Here is a 25,103-nt window from a genome sequence, read left to right on the forward strand (position 1 = left end):
TCCTATCACGCCTATACCTTCATGCATAGAGGGCTCTAAATTCCTAAAGCATATAGAATATGGCATTACCAAATCATATATTGTTTCAATATGATGTTTTGCGGTGGGAGGAGGGGATGTGGCTCCTTGAAGCAGCACACACTCCAGGGGGAGGCATGGGGGCCATGTGCCCTCCACAGGGCAGAGGAGGGCTGCTGGCTGTGGGCTCGGGCCCTGTGCCCTGCTGCCTTTGCCCCAGGAGCTCAGCCACGTAACACCATTGTCACTCGCTAGGCAAGCGGGGGACACAGGATGCGCTAACTTCATGGCATGTCCCCTGCCCACCTGGTGGCAGGAAGCACACTGGCATCATGTGGCTGAGCTCCCGGGGCAAAGGCAGCAGGGCACAGAGCCCCAAGCCCTCAGCAGGCAGTCTGTTTCTGCCCCATGGGGAGCATGTGCCACCCATACCTCTCCAGGGGTGCATGCTGCTGTGGGGAGTCACACCCCCCACACCTCTGGACAACCCGCCCTGGCCCCAGGACCCCATTCACCCCAGCCCCTGCTCCTGCTTCACTCCCTCCCTCACCATGGGGGCTTTGATCGGCCAGGCTCAATCCAGTAGGCATTCTCAGGGCACCCCAAATGGGTCTGGCCCCACACAAAACTTGGGTAATGACGGTGTTGTAAAATCCGTTTATCTGTTGTAGTATTTCTGGCATGTATCTGGGAAAGGGCAGGTTCAATTCTTTCCCCTGTCTCAGGGAATTTAAGCTTTTGTGTCCTGTATAAAAACTCTAGTAACTTGGCTATTCTGGGAGGGTTATTTGAGTCTTTTATTATGAACCTTGTCCACTTTTTGTGGAACAAAGGAAAATTCACTGTGGGAAGAAGAGGGAAGGGGAAAAGGGAGAGAAATGTGGTGGTTAAGGGAGAGAACAGTGCCTGTTCCAACTTGTTCTTGAACATGTATACTGATCCTCCCTCTAGCTGAGGACGGCAGAACCCAATGCCTTCTGGAGACCATCTGTGCTGATCCAGTTCTTCAACTAAATATAGCTTTCCAAAATTATGGGAGATTTCCACCTCTGTTTCCCTGGAGCAGAACTGATTGTCTCTTCAGTTCTCATAAGAAAGGAAAAGTATTCTCTTTCCTTCTGTAGTACTTCAACATGTAACTGTTCTGAAATTTTTTCTTTGTTTCTGTACACAAATCATCACCTTCATTCAAGCACCATGTAAGATTGAGGGCAGATATAATTTAAAAGGAACGGGTCCGCAGTCTTAGAGAATCAGTATTATGTTTGGTCTCTTCAGAGCTGATTGCAGGTGTTGCTCGACAAAGGAAGGTCAAGCATTTCAAGAGCTTTAAGCCTTGACTGTACTAGGAAAACTTTGCAATATTTCCTGCTATTGCTAACAGCAGTCTGTCTGCTCAGCATAAACAGGCTGCCAATGTTTTAACTATTCTGTTGTATGTTCAGAGCAGATCAAATCAACACTGTGCTTAAAATGCCAGTAGCAATTAGTGGCCTGTTTACACTATAACTCCCAACTTCGCTAGTAGGAGATCTAAACCAGTCAACACTTTAGCATACTGCCATATGCTGATATCCATGTAACCCAAGAACATGGTGTTAGACAAAGCAATAATTACAGGTCATTCTGTTTTACTGAGCTATAAGGCCAAATAATCAACTCAAATAAATAAAGCTAGCTCCATAGACTTTGTAGCTTTATGCCTATTAAGAATTTGGCCCTCAAAATGCAATTACAATATTTTAATATAGATATTATATATGATAATTTAAATCTTCTTGATGCATAACAGCCTCGCACTAAACCAGATTTTTATTGTAAGTTTGTTTATTGTAACCAGATTTTTATTTTAAGTCATCTTTTGTTCTTCTAAATGTAACTTGTGGATAGACATAGTTGCACTGCAAAATGTAACCAAATATTTCTGAGTTATGGGAGTAGGATGATATTTGGTGTAAAGCAACTGAAAATCTTTAACACTTATGCCTTCTCTGAAATGAAGAATACCTACAGGGTTAGTACACAGCATGATGTTTTAAGCAGTGGTTTGTAGGGGGGTGTTTTTATGGGACTCTAGAGCTAGATGCTCAAAAAGCCCAAGGCTGAATTGATTCAATCTTCACAAGTTAGTCTAAGCTGCATGAATTGAACCAATAAGCAAGTGAACCAGACAGTTTGGGCCAAGGCTAGCCCACCCACACTGTGGAGGAGTGGGGTGGGTTATGTGGGAGGTGCAAAGCATCCTGGAATGCTGGGGGACTGGGGAGTTAGCTTGAATCCGGAGGGGTTCTGGGACAGAAGTACAATAAACCAATTTAACCTAAATCAATTAAACCTGGATGGATGTAGTATCAGACTTATCTTAAACTGGTTTTGACCATTTTGAAAGGGGTCTATGTGGACTGAACTTCTGTTGTGTTGCAGATTTGAACCAGTTTCCAATTACTTACACCAGTTGATGTGTAATTTCTGCCCTTAGCTTGACTGTGCTTTTTGTTATAAATCTTTACTCACTTTGTTTTTGTTTTTAACGTAAGAAGTACCATACTAGGTCTGACAAATGGTCCATCTAGCCCAGTATCCAGTCTCTGACAGTGACAAACAGTCGGTGCTTGACAGGGAAAGTGAGTGTGTATAGGATATGTCTGATGTAATCGATCCACTGTTGTACTCTTCCCGGCATCCACTATCATTGGTTCAAGGCGTTTAGAGGATACTGCTCTATTTAGTAGGTATCAGTGGGCCTGTTCCTCACATGGATTAGTCTAATCACTTTTGAACCTGGTTATACTATCTGCTTTTACAATCTCCTGTAGCAGCTAGTTCCACAAGTTAACTAGGTGCTATAAGAAGTATTTCATTTTGCTTGTTTTAACCCTGTTGCCTATTAATTCAGGTAGGTACTTCCTAGTTATTGTATTCTTGGACTTGGCGTATAACAGTCCTCTAATTACTTTATTGAACTCTGCCATATTCCCCTATGGGCTTTTCTTTTCCAAACTGGAGTCCTAGGATTTCTAGGCCAGAAATAACTGTTGCCAAATGAAGCAGATCTGCTGTGCCCTAATGTGTCTTAAGCCTCCAGGACACCTGCCCAGGGTGGCAGGAGAGTACAAGCAGCTCAGGCTGCTTGTTCCCTTCTGCCACATTATTGTGGCAGAGGTCTATTACCACCTTTTATTGCACCATGGATTTTTCTTTTTGTTCATCAAAGGGTGTTGATATCTATTTGCTCAGCATTTGTGCCGCCATAAAAAATTTTATGGTGGCAGAAATAAGATGTCAGGTGATGTCTGTTTCCACTTTTGTCTCTCCTGGTATGACACTAGCTAAATACTTCCCTGCCTCTGCCGCTGAAGGTCAATGTTTGAAGCTCTTTCCATATATTCACACCTTCTTAGCTTCACGTCAATAGCACTTTGTTATGGAATTTTTAGGGTCCCTTTTAAAGACAGCATGTTGCACTTCTATTCATGATTACCACATGCAATTCTTGGATAAAATCAAAATGAACTGTGAATAGTGTTTTATTGTCAGGTTTTAAGATGGCTTTACTAATAATAGTGTGTGAAAAGGGCAAAGAAATTTATTTTTGCCCCCTTAAATTGATGTACTATGAAGGTACAAATACTGTAGATTCCTATATTAAAACTTTAAATTTGCAGCTGATGCATTAGACTACCAAATGTGGTATCTTAGTTATCCATTACATTTTATGTTTTTCTAACTGAATTTACTCTAATGATTAAAAACACTAGTGTTCTAAGCATACCTTGTAGAATACTAAAGGAACATTTCATTTCTGGTGACACTCTGGAATACTATTTAAATAGCACCATACAGTATACTTCATAGTTGCAGTCCAGAATTTACCCTCTCTTATGTAGGCAAAAGGAAACAAGGTAATATCTATGGGCCTTGTTACACAGACATTTTAGGTGGCTTCTGGAGCTCTTAACCCCTGGATTGGCTGCACATTAACACTTCAAGTAGCTTAAAGCATTCATTCTTTGGCTTAAATTTATGCCACTCCAATGCAGAATTATCTCTAATCCACCTAATTTTATTCATGTTCCAGTAAGGTGTGGCTATTTCCCACAGCTATTCCACCCAAGTTGAAGTACTCCAGCATCCCAGAATGCAGTGGGCCTTTCAGAGTCAGGGTGAGTGGGGATGCTGGGGTGCAGTGGGGCCAGGCATGATGCCTTGCTCCCCAGGGATGTTGGGTAGAGTGAGTGCCGCAGCTGTAGAGCACCTGGTGGCCACAGTGCCCTCTACCACCTCTTGGACGACCTTGCTGCTCCTCGTTGGTGGCGGTGTTGGGAGGGTGAGCTCTGGAGAGAAAAGGTTGGGGCCTTTCCAGAGCTTGTCCTCTTACCTAAGGCGCCACCTGAACTCCAAGGTGCCTGATCCTTTTTTTTTTTCTCCAGAGTTCAGGCATCACCCAGCCAACTGGTAGCCTGGCTGGTGGTGGCACAGTGGGGTGCAAGCTCTGGAGAAATAAAGGCTCAAGGCCCTTGGAGCTTAGGTGGTGCAGGGTGTGTGTTTGGGGAGTGGGGTGGTGAGCTCTGGAGGGGCCCGATTCTTTTTTTTTTTCTTCCAGAGCTCACCGGAGCTCCCGGGTTAAAAGGATCGGGTCCCTCGGAGCTCAGATAGCGCCTTGCTGGCTGAGGCATAGAGAGCAAGTTTTAGCAAGACTGGAGCCCCAGGGAACTTGTGGTAGGACCAGAGAAACCCAGAGAAACAACAGACACAGCGGCTCTGCATTGAGAGTGGGGCCAGCAGACTTGAAGCTGCTTCCCTGGGCCTCTCTGGTCTCACTCCAACTGACATGGTGATGGATTGGCTCTGCCTGATGCGAGCAACCCCCTAGGCCCTAGTCCTGCCCCTGCTCACCAAGCTTCTAGTGGCAACTCACAGCTGTGCAGGTGAAGGACAGTCAGAGTAGGTTTTTCACCTTATGGTATACCTGCCCTACTAAGCCAATCAACACTAAGTCAATTAACATTTGCGTGGCTTCCAGCACAAGGTGCAACAATGCCTTATGTCTTGTGAGGTTGTGGGTCCAGGTGACATTAATAGTAGCCTCTCTTCCTTTAATCTATGTAAATATTTTCTTTCCCCCCTTAAGGTGTCAGGAGGACCTACTATCAAGTTTTCACTTGTCCACATGGAATAACTGAAAATAAATGGGAATGGAAAAGATTGTGGAATGGTGGGTTGTGGCCTGGACTGTCAGACCAAATAAAGGAAGTAAGTTGTACTACTTCTAAGGTAGTAGCAGTTTACATTCCTCTCTTTCCAGCCCTCCATCTACACAATCAAATTACTCAGGTAAGCCATCTCTGAGGCAGAAAGCTCCTTAGAGGACCCCTGCAGTCTCCCAGAAGGCTAAAGTCTAGTGCTTTGCAAAATGGGAATAAAACTTGTGCTAAGGACTTTGCTGTCTGCTACAGACAAGCAAACATGAAGTATTTTTGCGGGAAAGAGAACAAATGGAAAAATAATTGGGGTTCGGGGAACTCAGTAAAGGAACAGTATGAAGCAGTAATTGGTGAGGAGATCAGTATAGGAAAGATGCAATGGAGTTAGTGGGTTTTGAGGAGAAATTTGAAAGCAGAGAGGTGTGTTTTGCTGACAGTGAGTGGGAGGCTTCCAAACATAGGAGGCAGCTTTAAAGAAAGTATAAAACTGGGAGCGGGAGAAAGAGAAGAGAAATGATATAAGTAAGTATGAGCTGATAGTGTGGAGGAAGGGGCCACTGGAGTTTTCCTATCTCTTTGCAATGATTTTATTTTGTCTAGTTTCTTATTTTCCTTAGGCAAGGATTTTTCACCCCCTGGGTCATGACCCAAAAGTGGGTTGCAAGAATATATGAAAGGGTCACAACCAAACTTTAAAAATGGATTCTCCTTTAAAAGAGAAAAACATGGGAAACTGTGGCTTTTCCCTTGCAGGCTGGCAGAGCTCCAGCCTGCGAGGGGCTGCTTGAAGCCCCCCTGTACCACACACCTACCCCCTACTCCACATATTGGGGGGCTGGGGCCTGGCAGTAGGGGGCAGCAGGTTGGGAGTGTGAGGCACTGGCAGGGCCAAGGGGCTTATTTCTACTTAAACTATTTACTGGGTTGGGACAGGCCATCAGTGTTTACAACTGGGTCCTGGCACAAAAAAAGTTGAGAACCACTGCCTTAGGCAATCATTTTTCTTTCTCTTGTTACCCGTGGACATGCGTTAAATAATGCTAAATTTTATCCCCATCACTGTAGCTTTGTGTCCTCCCCCTACCCCCATTTGAACAGCACAGCTTAAAGTTGTACTATAGGAGAACTTTTAGGACAGTTTTTCCATCTGGCCATGAAGCCAGAACTAGTAAGATTGAGATCTGAGCCTTGCTCCTCAGTGCTGGATAGCAACTCTTTAAACTGGAAAAAATGCATTGATCTAAGACTTGACTGGATGGGTTTTACATTTTCATTAAATATTGATCCTTAAACATCTTTGTTTACACTACATGCTGCTTCCTTTAGGTCTTCTCAAGAAATGAGGTGGGTTTTTGTATGCTGTGCACCAGTCAGTGTTCCTAAAGATTTTAGTGATGTGTGAGGAGTGGCTTGGCAAGGTTAGCTATACGCATGTGAATGATTTGGTTTTATAGAGAATTTGTGAATGATGGAAAACAGTCCTTTTTCATATCAAATATCCTCTAAATCATATATAATTAAGTAATTAGAGCTATAATGGTACACAAAGTTATTAGCTTAAACAACATAATGGGTCACAGTCAACACAATATTCTGTAAGTAGTAAATTCTTAAAAAGAGATCATCAGGATCTGAATTTTATTATGTGTTGTTCTACTTTATAGATGTTGAATCAATTTTCTAGTAAAATAATGCCCTACTGTTACAAATCTCTGTGTGTATAGTTCTGTGCTTCGGGGACAATGTTTTCAATGTAGTAGTGCATTTATATTTTGTTCAGAGACTGTGGAACTATTGAATCAGTACTATGCAGAAGCTATTAAGACTAGCTGATTAAGATTTTGTTTGTTTAGCAGCAATACTGTCATGTGCTGCTAATTTTTTTAGCATGGCTAGAACCAAAATTACAACCAGGTCCTTAACCCTATGAGTTATTATAGCACTTTAAATGAAATCAGAGTAAGGTATCACCTTTGGTTGTCCATACTGTCAGAGTTCTGATTGTTCATGTGAGTCAGCTTTAAATTTAAGGCTACAAACTCAATTCAAGAGAAATCAGGAAAGTCAGGAGAGACATGGTAGTAAACTTACTTTGTCACTAGGGGAATAGATGTTAGTCATTGAAACTTGCCTAGTGTTGGAATGGGAGGGTAGAGTCACAGCAGGAAAATCTACCAACTGGGCGATGTAAGATGACACGAGAGCACTGTTAGAAGGTATAGAGTAACTTTATCTTATGTCTTCTAACATCCTTCTGTCAGTAGCTTTTCATGCTACAGTTTTGTCCTTCCACTCCCTCAGTATGTAAGTTAACCCCACTTTCACTCATGCTGAACTTGCCCAAGTGTAACTGTCAGCACCAGTAACACCTGTTCTACAGTACCTTCACATCACATACAAGCTGTACCATCTCTCATCTATCCAAGGATTTAGCGAAATTCAGCAAATAAGAAAGCTGGCTGAAACTGGGAAAAGTCTGTGGTGATACAAATTCAGAACAGCTCACAGTCCATCTCTCTAATACTACCCTTAATGAGTGTGTTCACACTCAGTAATGCAATTCTACCTCTGGGTTCTTCCAAGGTCTGAATCTCTTGCTGGACATCCTAAGTCATTGACAGCAGTGCAAAGTGGATGTAAAATGTAACTTGACCACAGAGCCAAGAAGATCCAAGAAGTGGAAATTGCAGTAAGACAAACCCTGACTAGAAAGGAGGAATGCACTTGTAAATAAGTTGTCTTTGCAAAAAAGAAGTAGAAGATTCTCTTTCATTTCAAATCTGTAAAGACTAAATTTTCCCGTAAAATTATGCTGTAGCTTAATCAGAAGTTCTGGGTTTGATGCAAGAATTGCTTGGTAAAACTGCATGGCCTGTATAAGAAGGTTGTCAGATTAGACTATTAGAATTATTCTTTTTTGCCTGAATCTATTAATCTATTTATTTTGCAAGTAAAAACAGTCAACAGAGTGCCTTTCTTACATCACGGTGAAGAAAGTAGTGGGCTTTAAATGCAAATAATGCAGTCTAAGGGAAACTGAATCTCTTCTCTCAGATGTTAATTTGAACTTATTGCATTAGTCATTGTAGTCGTGTAGCTGATACTGGGTGCATCTACACATGAAATTTATTTGATGCAATAAACTCTGGTGCAGTTCGTACCAGAGTTTATTGCTCCTGGTCACAGCATTTACATGTGCTCCCAGGACCACAGCATGTTGACCTGAGGTGCAGCATCTCCAGCTGGCAGGGAGCCCCATGGGTCAGCTTGCTAGCCTGGGGCTGCTCCGACCCATCTCAATGTGCAGTGGAGGGGCTGGCTGTGGCACAAGAGAGCTACAGTGTGGGGCTAGCTGGCAGGCAGCCCCACACGGTGGCACCCACATGCTCCAGCCAGCCTCGGTCAGTGTCTACACATGCATTCCAGCAGAGTAAATAAGTCTGCTGTAGGATAGTACTTGTGTTGGGTAGTACTATCCTACAGGGGAGTTAATTAGTTTACTCCAGCCTAATAGCAATGCACATGTCGACTTATATTTTACTGTGGAGCTAAATAGTCAGCTTTGCAGTAAATGTCTTGTGTAGATGCACCCACTGATGTAGGTGAAAAGAGAATCAGAATGAATAATAATTTTCCATATGTATTTATTTGGCAGTTCAGTAATTTAAATCAGCCATAGAGGTGAGTTGCTATCTCTGATTCACTATGTTTGTCATAGTGATGACTGTATACTGATTGTTTCAAATTTCCATATGCAAGTTTTTTCCATTGTATCTTGTATCTGTGCATAAACATCAAGGATGCAATAAGGAGTTATAAGATGGATTTTGAAACTACATAAAGCTGCCAAGATCAAAAGTGTGTATACAAATGTGACTTCTATTGCTTCATTTGAGGTTGTACTTCCTTTTTCTATTGTCTACAAGCTCTCTGCTGTAATAAAGCACATCCATGTATAAGAGATGGTGCTGTAAACTCCATCACCTCCTTTTGAAAGAAACCCAGCATCTGAAGGCAAACAATGTTGGTAAACCAATATGAGAAAATAAAATAAAATTCTTAATGTATCTGACCATGGCTTGGGTTCTGAGAAGAGGGCACTGACTAGATGTACTTTGACAACTGTTGTTCCCCAAAACACAGAATGGTTCTCTGCAAGAAAACAAACACTCAAAGGTGGCAAATGACAAAACTGAAAAGGAACAAATTGTTCTGTCATTAAAATCAGTGGATTAAGTAAGAATATAGCTAATGCACTGGAGAATACCATAATCACATACTCTTTTTGGGTGGGACAGGTATTTTACAGGCTACATGGGCCAGTTTGTCTCTGCAGCTGTTTATGCTTGGCTTATTTGTGAACTAATGTTGAATGAAAAAAATGTTTAATTAGCAAATCCATAGCATAATATTATGCTATGGATTTGCTAATTAGGCATTTTTTATTCATTAATATTAACATTGTGAAATAGCTATACATGACTTCCTAGAAACTGCAGATCAGCTGCACAATTTTCTATGTGTTTTTCTAAAATGTTAAACAGCATAACTCATTCATTTCTGCAATCAAGTAACAAGTAAGAGTTTAATAATAATCTTTCTTACACTAGTTCAACTCCAGTTTCTGATTTTGACCTGGTAGAAAATAGTATAAAGGTAGTCTCTCTTTCTTTTTTCCACACTCCCCCACACCCCCTCTCCAGCCCATCCAGCTGAAAGCAGGTAGCACCAATTTGCCTCTGATGAGGAAGGAAAATAAAAATAAAAGTGAAGCATTTTCCAGTGACCTAAAATAGCCATAAAATTAACTGATGGGTAAAAATGAGTTTATAGCTGCTTTGCATTGCCAGGGTAGTATAAGGAAGTTAGACTCAAAATAAATAAATGAAGAATTGAAGATAACTTTGACAAGGTCTTGCAATGGATGGAATCTCTGGTCTATCCTACTGTGGGTTTATTACCCTGTTGACAATACATTTTTCAACTCTTAAACTTTCATCCTATCTTACATTTCTGGACAATGTGAAAATAGAGGCCTGATTGTGTGCATTTTTCAAAAGATTCTAAAATTTGTTTAGACTTGGAGAAGAGATGCGTTGGTAGGATGAGAAGAAACAGCGAAATTGAGATTATGACAAAAATAATCTCTGCAGCTGCTACAACTTGTCTGGCTTTGGTTGCTTCTAAGTAACCTCTAATATGGAGCGGTCTTGTTTCTGTCTTGTTAAGTTTTTTTAAATACTATAACAAATTCCCAAGAAGTGAAGGGGGCACATTTGGTGCACATAAGTGAATAGACTCTGTAACCTGTTCAACCTATTCTGGTTAGACATTGTCTACAACCTATAGAGTAGGCTAAATTCAGCATGGTAGAAGGTGAAGCAGCTTCCACTGACTTTAGTGACAATGGCAACTGTTAACATTGGGGTAAAAAAGCAGAGGCATAGCTGGGCAGCTCTGTGCAGCAGTGGCGCACAATGGCAGCAGCTGCAGATGAAAAAACTGTTAAAGGTCTTAGATAAAAGAGCATAAGTATGCTTGGCTACAAGCTTTTGCAGAATAGACCTGTGAATTCTCTCATCTGAAGAAACAAACTTCAGTTCCATCAGTTTATTAGTTAGTTTTAACCATAACTTTCCTGTTTTCTGCAAAGCTAAAAATATAAATGAAGACCTGTCAGCTCCTAAACACCCTTTTGTTGCATGGTTACAAGCTGTAAGCATACAACAGCTATTGCTGCTAATACATTTGTAATAGCATCAACACAGCAAGCTTTATGGGGCTGCCTGTCTATGGGCCTTGCTACACATTAATTTTAGGTGACTCCTGGAGCTCTTAATGTCTGGAATGTCCACACACTAACACCTAAAACATCGTAAGCACACTGTAGGCAGCTTAGAGTTATACAGCTTCAGGGCAGGTTTATCTCTGATCTGTGTTACCCAGCTCGTGTTCCATTGTGTGGCCATTCCCCACAAATGAGTTGCCACAATTGCAATCCTCCAGCATCTCAGGATGCAGTGTCCCTTCTGCCACCCTCCTGTTGTGTGTGGACAAACTTTCCACCCCCTGAACTCTACTGCCCAGGGAGCAGTTCTGGTGGCAAGCCAGCTCCCCTTCCTGCCCTGCGGATGTGACCTTCCCATCTGCAGGTGTGCAACCCTGTTCAAACAGCCCACAGAGCACGGTCACAGCACATGGACAGGTCCAAGAGTGGGGTGGGGGAGGAAATAAGGTAGGGGGCTGGTTTGGGTCCCTGTGAGCTGGGGCCTTCTTCTGAAGGCAGAGGCATTGGCTCCCCCAAAAGTGCCTGCCTTCACTGCTCCCAGCTCCTAGCCACCCCAGGAAGCATGACCAGCACCCCCACACCCCTGTCACAAATCCCAATTTATTAAAACATGAGATTTCTTTAATTTACTTTCTCTTTATTTCTTTTCAAATTCTTTTTTTTAACTTATTTTATCCTTCAGTGGCTGACTTCCTTCATTTCACCACCCTTCCCCTTCCCCATTTCATTATCCAACCCTATCCCATTAACTTTTTGCCTCCCAGCTTCATGTTCCTACCCCCCCACAAATCCCAACCCATTTCTCTCACACCCCACCTAGAGCAAGGATAGATGCCTGTTCTGGCTCACCAGTCCTGCAGTGGCAACTCACCCCATAGTTCCTAGTTGGGCCCCTGTTTGCCAGTCCTCTAAGGGCAAGTCACAGCTGTGTAGGTGGGGGACAGTCAGAGAAGGTTTTTAACCTTTAGGTGCGACTGCTCCAAACTCAAGCTTGCACTAACACGGATCAACATTTGGGCAGCTTAAAGTACCATGTTTAACAAGACCTTACAATACAAGACATTATGTTTGGGTCAACAGATAGTTAATTAAAGCCCCAATTAGTTTTTAAATCGGCATTAGCTGTAATGTGGCCTAAAAGCTTCTGAAAGAATAGTTTGGAATAATAATGATCTAAATTATGTACCTGTAAACAGACATCATTGAATTCAAAGTCCATTTTACTGGATGGTTATGGGATTTGCCTCCAGATTGTTTTGGGGAGGTGTAATATAATGCCAACTGCATAGTGATGTACAACACAAGGCTCTTTCTAAGTATTATAATTATGTTGGGGCTTTCTGAGGGAAGCTTCCGTGGCAGGGCGGGAATTTGCAGTGCACCACTACTTTGCATTCACTCCCAAGTGGATGCTCTTAGAGCATAGGAAATCACTTAGCTTGGCAGTGCAACTAAGGTTGGCAAATGTAGAGGGGATGCCAGAATGGAGGTCCCCAAGGAGTGCATGCTAGAGCAGCAGCAACAGCTTCTGCTACAGGAGCAGTGTCCTGTGTGTGGGAAGCTCTCACTGTGGTGGCATTAGCAGCAGCCCATGTTGTAGTAGTGGCTCACTTGCAGGCATGTAACACTCCAGGACACACCAGTGCTTGAAGAGTTTCTTAGTTATGCCTCTGGGGACTTCGTTTAATTTTAAAAAAATTGCTTGTTTTCCAAGTGGAGGAAGTTACCTTGCCTTGCTGTGCAATACCAGTGTGCAGGTGGGAAACTAGAGAGGTATACCTAGCGTACCCTAAACTTGCACTCTGATTCACTCAAATCTTATCACATAGACAAGTCCTTAGTTTAAAAAGGTTGACAAGCAATTTTCAATAAAATAAATATTCGAATTGTTTCTGGGTTTTAGCTTCTCTAGAACTAAATAGCATAAAGAATTTTGCTTATGACTTTAGCAGAGCCAGGGAGCCTCAAACTTTGAGGTGAATAGGAATCATTAAGATATATGCTTAGCTAACCTATGTAAACATGTTCAGGGCTTTTTTATGATCCTTACCTTTGTCATTCATTCACTGTTCCATTTTGTCATTTAACACACATTCTTATTGCATTTTTTGTAGATTAAATTCTTTCAGGCAGGGATCATATCTACCTGTGTGTTCATGCAGGGACAAAATCTTTTTCCATCTACGAGGTGCCTAAGTACAGTCCCATTTCACCTTGCTTGAATTTCTGAAAAACTTTTACCATGTATAATATAGTATGACATCACCTTAGTCTTAAGACAAGTTACAAAAAGCAATGAGGAGAAAGATCCATGTACCTCTTGCATTAACTATTTTCCACCTATTAAGAACTTACCTTGCTTCTTGTCTCTAGCATAATTCAACCCTGATTCTCTCACATTTTTTTGTGATTAAAAATATAAAATTTAAGAACCCTTCAAACTGATCTTTTTATAGGAAAATGTTCCTCCAACTGAATTGGAAAAAGGCCAAGTAACCTTTAGGAAGACTTTTTTCTTTTTATTGCATGCAGGTGGGAAAAAATCTGACATTTTAAGACTTATGAAATTCATTTTAGAAATGCATCAATATCTTGGCTGCTAAAATGTTTGGTAAAAGATGGGCCAATAGCAAAATGATATATTAGATGACAATTAAAATCAGCTGACTGCTACATTAAGAACACTTGATATTTCACCATCTTCTATATACATTTATCAGCATTGTGACTCAGATGGCATGTAATTTGCTCTTAAAAGTATTCTCCACCAGACCTGGGATCTTCAGAAGCCATTAAAAGGAATTGGCAACAAAAAGCCTGGAGATCAGTCCTAGGCTCCAAATAGCTGAGCATGAATCTTCAAAACTCTATATATTACTTATTAACATAAAGAATTTATTATGAATATCCTCCTGCAATTATGCTGAGGTGAACATCAAAACTAATGGTATGTTTCCATTGCAATAGATTTTTCTGTGTGCAAAATCATTGCCTCTACTTTGTGTGCGTGTGTATGTGTTTATCTCTAGATGCACAGACTAATGCATAAGATGTGGTAAAAAAATATAAAGGGGAAGAGCAGGAAACTCCCCCCTGCCCCCTTTTGTCCTGTTGCTGCTGGTAGGAAATGTATCTTTTCCAAAATTCTTTCACCTCTAGGGAGGGGAGGAAACTTGCTAACCCTAACGCCTAAGCCCCGCCCCTGTGTTGCTGCCTCCTGGAAGGAGAGAGCTTGCTCTGCTGTCCTCTCCGTCCCTCTCTGCCAGCACCCCACACCACCCCTGCCTCCAAGGAGCAGGAGCAGGCGCAGGGCTGTTCCATTCCCTCCATCCCCACCATCATGGCAGTGCTCCGCCACATCACAGCCTGTCTGTAATGCTCTTGGGGAACTCTGATTGGTTGTTTCAGTGACCAATCACAGTACTCCAAGAGCGTTATGGACAGAGAGACAGATTGACTAAGCTCTTTATTATATTTGAATATTCATATACCAATCTTATGCCTGTCGAATCTATAAAACAAAAGACAAGAAAAATACTTGGCATACAGGGGTTTTCTGGAAAGGTAGGTTAGACTGCATAATGCTAGTAAAGTAAGCTCACATTGTTTATGTCCACAACATATGGCTTGTATAAACAGAGTGCTTGAATACTAAGTGTCTTATTTTTTATCATACATTCTCTCTCTCTCATTCTCATTTGCACTTCTGTGTTGATTATTGTCCATTAATATCAACAGCAGTATCTATTGATCAGGGCAAGCATAGGCAGATTTATTTACAGTTCCGCTGCATATAGCATGGCTGCCAGACCATCCAAAGTGAGCACCACGCTACATGTGGCACTGGTCTCAGCTGTACTCTGCTGCATGTAGACTTACTTCCAGGATATGCACTGCATGAGACATCCCTAGCAGTTGGTCTGGGACTATGCTGTTTGAGCCACATGCTGTAGCTGGTCTGGGAGCCATGCTGCATATAGTACCTGTGGATGCCACATGCAGTGGGAGTCCTGGAGCAGCTGTAGCAGGCACCATGTGAGGTGCATACTAGAGGTGTGCAAAGTGGGCAGTATTCAATTTGGATTTGGCCTGATTCGGGGGACAGTGATTCGATTCGCTGATTCAGATTACTGTCCCGATTCAATTCGGCCAAATCTGAATATAAAGATTTGATTCTGATTTGGAGAATCAGCGATTCAGACACAGATGCAGCTTTATATGTTATCTGTACATACCTCAAGGTACCAGATGCGGCTTGTGAATGCTGAGATGGTGGGGCGGTTGGAGTGTCCCATGGGAGTGTGGGGCAGGGGGGTCCCCCATGTGCTCAGCAGTGGACCCAAAAGTGGACCAGAAATACTTCCAGTCCACTTCTGGGTCCACCACTGAGCATGTGGGGGAGCCCCCCGCACTCCCCCAGCTTAGTAATCAGCCATGGGGGTCCCACGGGAGCACGGGGGGGGGCATGTGCTCAGCAGCAGACTCAGAAGTGGACCAGAAATACTCATTCGGTGGCGGACCTCCTCTTGCTCTCGTGGGACGCTCCATTTGCCCCACCGTCTCAGTGTTCACGAGCCACACCTGGTACCTCGAGGTATGTAGAAAAAATATATAAAGCTGTGTCTATGTCTGAATCATCAAATCTCTCTGAATAGACTCAGAGGCTTCTGATTTGATTCAGATTCAGAGATTCAGCTGCCGAATTGGCCTGAATCTCCTCCAAACTGAATCAGCAACTGAAGCTTCGCGCAGCCCTAGTGTATACCTTGGAGGGCCCAAACCAAGCACCACATGTGGTGCAATTTCCAGAGCAGCCGCAATGGGTGTTGTATGTGGCTCATATGTCCCAGGCCTTGCCCACGGGTCTGGTCCAACTCAATTCAGACCTGGGGCAATTTAGGGGCAGGGGGCGTCAGATAATGGCTCCCACTGTTTGACACCCCAAGCTAATGGGTCATACACAAAGGAAAATATCCATCAGCTAATCATATAGGTTTACAACATTTCAGCTTATTTCTGTACTTACAGGCCAGGAATGAAAAGGAAAATTAGTAGTTTACATGCCTTTGTAAACCTACGAGTCAATGACATTACTACATACCTTCTTTCAAATGAAAAAACAGTGTCCGTATCTTTATCTTTGTGTGCTTTGGTGGTTTTGTCAATTTGGGAGTTCTTGGCCTTCAGATATGTTACCAGGGATCACTATGTGGAAGTGGCTCTCATCAATCCCTACTACATACCTAAAAATAGCAGCTGATTTGACCAACAAATTTCAATTACTGTATTTACTCAAATATAAGATGACCTTGAACATGCAAGCATCTCCCCCCACCACACACACACTAATAATTAGATTCTATATGTGGAAAATTTATAAATTTTGTTGTAATTTTCCAGATGTAGAGTCTAAGTATTGGAGGACCATCTTGATTCCCCTCCACAATTGCTAAACAAGGGAAAGAAGTGCTGGGGGTGGCCCCCTTGCCCTTTGCCTCACCTACTTCTTCTCCCTGCCACCTGCACCCCCACCCACACACACTCCTCCCAGTTTCTGCCTCTTTTTCTCCCCCTTCCCCAGCTTACTATCAGACACTGCTTGGGCTGCTCCTGTCTAGAGCACAGCACGTGGAAGCTCAGGCCTTGCCTGGCTATGCAGCAGTGTTGGCATTGCTGATTGGCCAGGCAGGCAATGCAACAGTGTCAGTGCCACTGATTGGCTAAGCAGGGGAAGAAGTTTCTATGTACTCTGTGCCCGAGAAAGACCTTAGCCCAAGAGAGAGCTGAGTTGCACTGGACAGTAAGGGAGTGGATGGGAGGGGGCAGAAATCGGAGAGGAAGTTGAGGTGGGACAGGAGGCTGCTGTGGGCCCCAGCCTGGGCTCAGCCAGAGTCGGAGCTGAAGCCTTGGCTTCAAATGCAAATACAGGAAAAGAGACTTTTTTACCCATGCTGAGTATATGTGGGGGAAAACCTCATTTTATATTTGAACACATACAGTATGTAAATGACCAACATAATGTTACCTAAGAATAAAATATTTTTCTGGTGACAGGTAATTGTACCATCCATTAGTGATGAATGAACTGTGCCTTGTTATGTTTGCTACTAACTAATGTCTTTGAAACTTCACTGGAGTTCATCTTGAGTTTCATCTTCGTAAGAGAAGTGAATCAGGCCCATATATGCATATAATATTTATATACAAGATGATGAAGAGAGGGATGCTGCTTCTTGTAAGATAAAGATAGTCATTTTACACTACTGAATACAAAAATGGATGTAAAAATATACAGGAATAGCTAAAGATACAAGTTTACTTCATTTTCACAAGTCCGGAGTAACACATCAGTTTAGTTGCAGGGTGAAGAACAGATGGGATAAGTTTTTTGGATCATTCTGAACACATGAAAATAGGCTTATTTTCTTTTAACTCTTCTAAGTGAATTTTGTTCACAAATGGGAAGATCCAGATTCACTTCAAGGCATAACAGGGAAGCTCTCTGCTCCGGGAACCCCTGCAGCAACTATTTTTGCACCCCAAAAGTAGTGCTTAGGGCTGCTGTGCTCAACTCCCTCCCCCCTCCGTTACATTACCTTCATTCACCTTCATTGTTCACCTTTATTGTACAGCTATAACAAATCCCATTTTAAGCACTTGGCTATTGTACAGTATCATGCAAAGATACAAACATACTTTTAGTACTATTTATTATTTATCTTAATGATTTTTAGGGAGGAGCATGTGCGTGTGTGCATGCGCACATGTGTGTGTACATGTGTTTGCTGTGCAATAACTTAGTTATTGACACAGAAATGACATAACAATCTTGTGATTAAAACATCACTAGATGTATTTAACCCCATTCTAAAACTTAATCTTATCACAGCTTCAGGAAGCTCTTTTTTTGTTTCTAACATCCAGAATCTTGACGTCCCCTGAATTTCTGGGGGTGGTAGAGCCGCACAGTATCTGAAGGTATAGGGTTAATAATTGTGGACTTATTTTACTCTTCTGGCTTCATATTCTGAAGTAGCGTGGGAGTCTCCTTGGATTTAGCAGTGCTGAAATTTTCACAAATACCCAACGGTTATTTTGGCAGCTGAGTCTATCTAAAGTGCCCAGATATTCTGGCCATAAAACCTTCTCCAAACAGACTTGCAGTTCTATGCCTCTAGGGCAATGGGTTTCAACCTGTGGTCTGTGAACCCATGGGGGTCTGCAGACTATATCTAAGGGGTCCTTGAAAGATGACTATGATCAAGCAAAAGTATGTGAATACCCACACTCACAATTCAAAGTGGTCTGCACCTTCATTCAAAATTGTTTAGGGGTCTGCAAATGAAAAAAAGGTTGAAAACCACTGCTCTAGAGGAATTTTGAGCTCTCATATCTGTTGGGTTGCAAAGAAACTTTGAAGCCAGAAGAGAGGCCTAGGAAGATGGTATGTCTATACCATGACTCCTTTGCTCCCAAGAAGCAATGCTCTTTTGCATGGTTTTCCCAGATGTTTCCACTTCCACATGCCAAACAGAAAGTGTCATCAGACCTGCTCTGGAGGCACCTCCTGCTGCCACTGTTGATCTGCATGGGTTGTTTGTGAGTAGGGTAGGTGTACCTCAAGTGCCCAGACTAGTTATTCTTTATTTCTCAAGGCTTTTGTGACCCTAACCACACTGTAAAAATAACCCTGGTAGACTGCTAGGATTCAGCTGTCTTTCCCTGAGGATATTGGGCAAGATACACATGTACCCTGGATCCCAAGTAGAAGATTCCCAAAATGGAGTACACTTCAGTAATCCTGTCTGCTAATCACTCATCAAAACTGCAGCTGATGGAAGTGTACAGCGTGTTGCTTGGTTGTAACTCAAATTCTTGCTTGAGTTTGGTCCAAAATATCACTGCTTATTATTTGTAGTGCAGTAGCATTTATGGACTGTGTGCCAATTTAGTGTCTTGTTGTGAATAGGTATAAACTCATGGGAAGAGACCCCTTTTGTTGTGAATAGCTGAACAGTCCCTTTACATATCCAGCAACTAGGGAGCTAACTGTCAACATAGGATGTCCATACTTCAGTTCATTTGGAGCTCCTATTTCAATAGCTATCTTTCCTTGGAGGTGCCATTTCAAAGAGGACTTTGTGTCCATGAACCAACAAATAAACCATGCTGATCTCTGTGTGTTGCTTCATGATAGAATGAAAAATAGTATTCATTTTACTTCAGCACCTCAGAACACCATCTGTGAGAGAACATGACAGAATGGAAATTGCTCATACAAGATGTGAGAGGGAGTTGCAAAATCTCACATTGTGGACTGTGCCTGATGGTATGTCTACATTGTAGTTGCAGCAGTGACTGCAGTACAGTATATGGATACTCAAGCTAACCTCCAACCAGTTATCTTGGTCCTGATATCGGTCAAGCTGTGGTAACAGAGTTCAACACTGGGTAGCTTGCCCAGCTGAGCTTGTGTTGTCCCCCTGACACTGCAGCTACACGGGTATTAGCAGCATCGGAGCTACTGAGTTCAAATTGTGTGGATATCTGTACCCTATGCTTTGGTCACTTCCTTGACTGCAGTTTAGACAAATTAGGTGGTTGCAGATGTAAACCCCCTCCCTCCAAATGGCACTTTAAACTCAATGTGTTCCTGCATCAAGCCCCACACATGTCCAGAAGAGGCAGTGCATTATTTCAACCTGCCTCTGCAGCATCTGTAAAGATCAGGCACTTTACTGGTGCTTTTTTGGTGCTTTTAGCTAATAGCTGATTGAATCTGCTATTAGCTAAAAGCACCAAAAAAGCCCTCTGAATCACCTGATCTTTACAGATGCTGTAGAGCCAAGTTGAAGTAACATGCTGCTGCTTCCAGTAAAGCACATGTTTTTGTTTTGTTTTGCTGTTTTAATATCTGCAAGTAGCCACTCTGAGTGAGGCTAATGCAATGTCAGATAATAATCCAAAAAATCAGATACTGCTGCCTTTTTCCTCCCTTTACAAAATGCTGCAGTCTCAGCTGAAAAGTAATGCAATGCATAATTAAGCTGCAGTTGCAACACATAAATGATCTCTAGTTGTTAGGACCTCGTTTACAAAAATACTTTCAACCTAACTTTTACATTTGTATTCACAGTAATATGCAACTAGATGTAAATTCCTGCATATCAGGCTGTGAGCAGATTGGGTACCTAATTTGGTTTGTACAAGCAATTAATACAGAGATGCATGTTTACAGTCTCTTTGAACAGCTCTCAAGCAAAAGGTTAATGCTGAGCGTTGTCTTGATTATCCTATCAATACGTTTCTGTGTGCGGTGGTTTTTCACACAATCCTACTCTGTGTTTGCATGGTATGGCCTTCTACTCCAAGATGATTCAGTTTCAGTTCACTGAGTAGAATGATTCTGGAGATTATTTTGAGGGCTTTCTGCAATCTTTATATAAAAAATTATTATACGGGCTGAACGTGAGCATCCAAGAAGGGTGCTGTAGTCTGAAGGGATAATAAAATCCTTGAACATATAAACAAGGTTTAGGATTTTGGATGTTACGTTAACTATGTATTTGACATTCTTGCTACTGCTTTTCTGTAGCATAACAATGGATGGCTTAGTGGGACACAAGCCTTAGGTGGTGCCTAAAGGAGGAGCGTTGGAATGGAGCTAGGGGGACAACTCATTGTACTGTTCCCGTCTACTTTCACCTGCTTGATTTCTGGCAGCAGGGAGAACAGAGAAAGGATGGTGGTGTGGCATGCAGGAGCACCAGCTGGAGTTGTGCTGCTGCTGGGGGTAATATCAAACTGATTTTGAGGGGCAAGAAAGGTGTGGTGTGTTTTTGATTGTTTAACATGCATGGCATCTCCATACCTGCTGCTGCTCTTCATTTCCTGCTTCTGGAGCTGGGTGCTGGGCACTGTGGGGTACAGTCCTACCTAGAATGCAGTATTGGTCAGTTAAGTCTCTGCTGATATTGGAATAATACTGTGTCCAGTTCAAGAAGGATGTTGGTATTTTACATGGTTCAGAGAAGAGGCAGGAGAATTACTTAGGGATTGGAACATATAGCTCAGGATGTAAAGCTCAAAAAGCTCAATTGCTTAGGCTTTCAAAGACAAGGTAGGGGGCTAGCTTGATGGTAAGAAAAGAACTCTTCGTTTAGCAGGCAAAGGCTAAAGCAAGGCTCAATGAATTTGAAGCTAAACAAATTCAGCCTTTGACTAAGGCACAACTTTTTAATAGAGAAGGTAATTAAGCTGAGGTACATTCTTCATCACTGAACATTTTTAATTCTAGATTCAACCTTTTTTTTTCCTAAAAGATTTTGTAGGTCAAATAAGAATGATGCTGTTATGCCTGTGTTGTTATAGCTCAAACTAGGTCACTACGGTCACTTCTGGCCTTCTATTCATCTATAAAAAATGTTTACCTCGTTGGTCAAATAAATTGTATTGCTAGATTGTATATAATCTTTTAATAGTTCTATGGAGAAATGGCAAGCAAACATTTGATGTATTTGTCCTATCCCTGCCTGCTGTACTGGACCTGCAAGGCAACTGGCAGTGAAAAATAAATGAGGAAAATAAAACTTCAGACATTAATTACTATCATATAACTATTGTCACATCTTATGATTTCATTATAAGTTTTAGAGAGAGTTACTATTTTTCCCCCTAAAATTTCAGGTCTTGAATGTAAATAATTTTAAAGTCTTACTATTTTGATTTGGTGTTCTTGTCTAGGAAATAAATATGAGCAGATTTCACTCTGAAATGCTCTAAGCAGGGATATATTAAAATATTTCAAATTATTTTAAAATAAAAGTTCCCATGAGACTAGCTTAAATATCATGACTTCCATGCTTGGGATTGGCAATACTGCCTCTCATTCATTACTAATAGTCTGTTTGTATAACCTAGTGGCCCATGTATGATGTTCATTGCTTTGTGTCTCATCAGACAATGTTTTGTCTCCCAGCTGTTGAGACTGAATTTTTTTTCTAGATACAAGTCTTCACCTCAAATCCATAAAGTCATGCTTGGTGCTGTATGACACCCAACAATCTTCAATGGTTGAAGACTGAGACAAAATGGGCATGCCTACATAAGATGCTTTACTGCATAGTAGATTAACCTACTGTGTAGTAAAGCATCACTGTCTACATGCGTGCACCACTTACTGCACAATAAATTAGTCTACTGCGCAGTTAGCTACCACCTGTAAATACAGGTAGTAAACTAACTATGCAGTAGATACTGTGCAGTAGTGCATGTGTAGATGCTAACTGGGAGCAAATTTGCTCCTGGTCAGCCCCAGTATCAAGGTGCCATAGGGGATGGGAAACTCCCCCAGTCCTGGCACTGCTCAGCTCCTAGCTTCCCCCAGGGAAGCCCCCCACGTGCACAGGGCCAGGAGAGCAATGCAGCAGAGGACACCTTCTGATGTGCATGGGGCCAGGAGACTGCTGCCACTGCTGCTGGCAGAGCTCTGCTGGCCTGTGAGCATTGAGACTGGCCCCCATGCTCCCTGCCAGCCCACAGGCTAGCACCCTGGAGGAGCCTGGAGCTTCCCCTGGCTGCTATGGGGGTCCAGAGCAGGGTAGGAGCAGATTCACTTCCAACAGGGAGCACACATAGATGTGCTCCCATGGAAGGCTTACTGTACAGTATTTTACTACTCAGCAAGCCTAACATTTATACCATTAATAGCATGTACAGGTGCACCCAATATATACTAAAAACTAGGCTCTAGGCTTCCTGCCTAGAGTTGGGGGGGGAGCTGGACCTGATGATCTGCAAGGTCCCTTCCAGCCCCTAACAATCTATGAATGTATATTTTAGATGCCCTATTTATTCAGTAATTTTACTTCAATCCATCTATCCACTATAATCATGAGGTCCCCCAAACTGCAGTTTTTAAAATGTAAACTATATCTTCATTTTTTCCCAGAAACAAAGTCTTTGTTTCAAGCCTGTCACTGTGATGCTATGAGTTTATACTCAACATCTGATGGAGATATCACACAAACTAAGTGGAAACATTCACTTGATAGAGATATCATACAAAGTAATTGGAAAAATTGCTAACATTTGTGAAAATGAGTTCTAGTGTTTAAGCCCAATACCAATACATCCTAAAAGTCCAAAAGAATGTTAAGGCTGTGTATTGGTAAAATAATACAGAAGACAGTTGTCCTCTCTAGTGGAGGATGTTGAAAAAGCTGGAAGAGAGCATTGCTTAGATTAAACAAAGTTAATAGTCAATTTGCTGCTTCCATTTCAGTGCTCATCTCATCAACTGTCAAAGGCATTGTAAAATGTGGAAAGGAGGGTTGGAATTCTAAAGATATGGGCTCTATTTTATATTAATTACAGACTTGTTTCTTGTAGAAATCTTCAGGATTTTAAGGGACTCAAATGTGTTATACCTCTCATACAACTAGGCAGTCCATCTTCTAGTCTTATTTTACAAATACTTAAAAAATTAATAGAGGAAATTGATGATTAGGCTAGAACAGCTTCCAAAACTAGTACTTTTTATTCCCTTTAAAGAGAATATTCATAACCTTAAGTCATCCATGTGGTTAAAGCAAGCAACTCAAGATTGCTCTGTTTCAGGTCCCTCTTGATACTAACTTTTTTTTAACTTGTTCTCATAAACCTATTAATTTTCAAACAGGACAGAACAAGCTCTTCTGGAGAAAAAGCTTCTTATCCTATTTATCTTACTTTTTACATGGAGGTCTACAGTTGCATTATTCTGGTGAAATTTTCTTTTGGGTGGCTGTTAATCAGGTGTGTGCATGTGCATGTGCGCGTGTGTTTTCTAGACAATTTTGCCATTTGAAAGTGAATTCAGCTTTTCTATACTTGAAGAACTGTGCATACATTATGTTGTGAGTACTATAAAATGTGAGGATAACATTGTCAATTACTTTAATGCATGTATTCCTATTGTAAAAACATATCAATATTTTACATAAATGGTAAATAAATGTGCAGTTGTAAATGTTATCTCTTCCTGAAGGTAAAAAACCTTTGACAGATAGGAGATAGCACTGGAGCATCTCTGTAAATGTAAACATATCTTTATTACAAGTCAACTAATTTCTCTTACAGGCAGAGCTTAATATCTTTAAAGTATGTGAAGTGAAAAAAATACCACCTTTGCATTAAAGCACAATGATGTGTCTTTGAAAAAAAAGCAGTATATTTGCACAGGGTAATAATAATTCAGGAAGTTTACCCACCCAAAGGGCTAGAATCCTGTTCCCTGTTCCATGTGCATTGCCTTGCTCCAGCAGTCCAAAGAAGCCAAAAGTCTGCCATGGCATAACCAACAGGGATTCACTCTCTATATAAGAATCTTCCAAGTACAGTTAGCCTGCTCCTGAAACACTGGCTAAGTGATTTCTTAAGGGTGGGTGGAGGTTCATATGGGAGGCTGGACCATAGCACCATATGCTCCAGGCTCTCTCAGCTGGCATATCCTTATGGTATAGCTGCAGCTAGCCTAATTATAGAAATTTGCTCTTAAGTTTGACCAGGGTCAGCTTAATCTTTGGGCCCCAAAAAAGAGATCATAAAGGAGGGTTAACCATTCCTACCACTACCCCATTCCTCAATTGTTCCCAGATCAGAGAAGCCAAGGATTTGGTTCTAGTTTGTTGCTTTTTCTGCCTGTTTGTAGCTTAGGACTTGATCATAACTGGGGAACTTGGCACCCACATTTTCCATAGCACCATCAGGATCAGGTCCTATCTTCATAAAACTTAATATTTTTGGTTCTAATTGATTTGAATATCATCCGGATAAACATTGCTTTGCCTTTTCACTTTCCAATTACATAGGGATGTGTATGAATAAAAGGTCTGAAATTATTATTATGAACAGAGCACCTCCCTCTTCTTCACATTTTAAAGGTTGGTCTAGAGAAAGAAATTAGTTGGTTGTGTGGGAAGAATCAGATTGAGACATCTCAGTATATTGGAGGCAAAAAAGATTCTTCACATCCTTTCTTGTACAGCCTGCTTGATTTAAAGATGCTTCATCAGGCAAGAATTACTTCAGTCACACAGTCTGTTGCTAGCACC

At 41.7% G+C, this 25,103-nt stretch overlaps 1 long non-coding RNA gene across 1 annotated transcript in view; it reads left to right on the forward strand.

The window, feature by feature from the left end:
* The window catches only part of LOC109297023, a 56,061-nt gene extending 47,688 nt beyond the window's left edge, over nucleotides 1-8,373 (forward strand). Inside the window, exons 3-4 of the long non-coding RNA XR_002097157.1 lie at nucleotides 5,150-5,271; nucleotides 7,806-8,373. This is a non-coding gene — a long non-coding RNA (uncharacterized LOC109297023). The remainder of the gene's footprint in view (nucleotides 1-5,149; nucleotides 5,272-7,805) is intronic.
* The last annotated feature ends 16,730 nt before the right edge of the window (nucleotides 8,374-25,103 follow it).

Source organism: Gavialis gangeticus, unplaced genomic scaffold, assembly GCF_001723915.1.
Source record: "Gavialis gangeticus isolate Ggan-Ray unplaced genomic scaffold, GavGan_comp1, whole genome shotgun sequence".
Lineage (NCBI taxonomy): Eukaryota > Metazoa > Chordata > Crocodylia > Gavialidae > Gavialis > Gavialis gangeticus.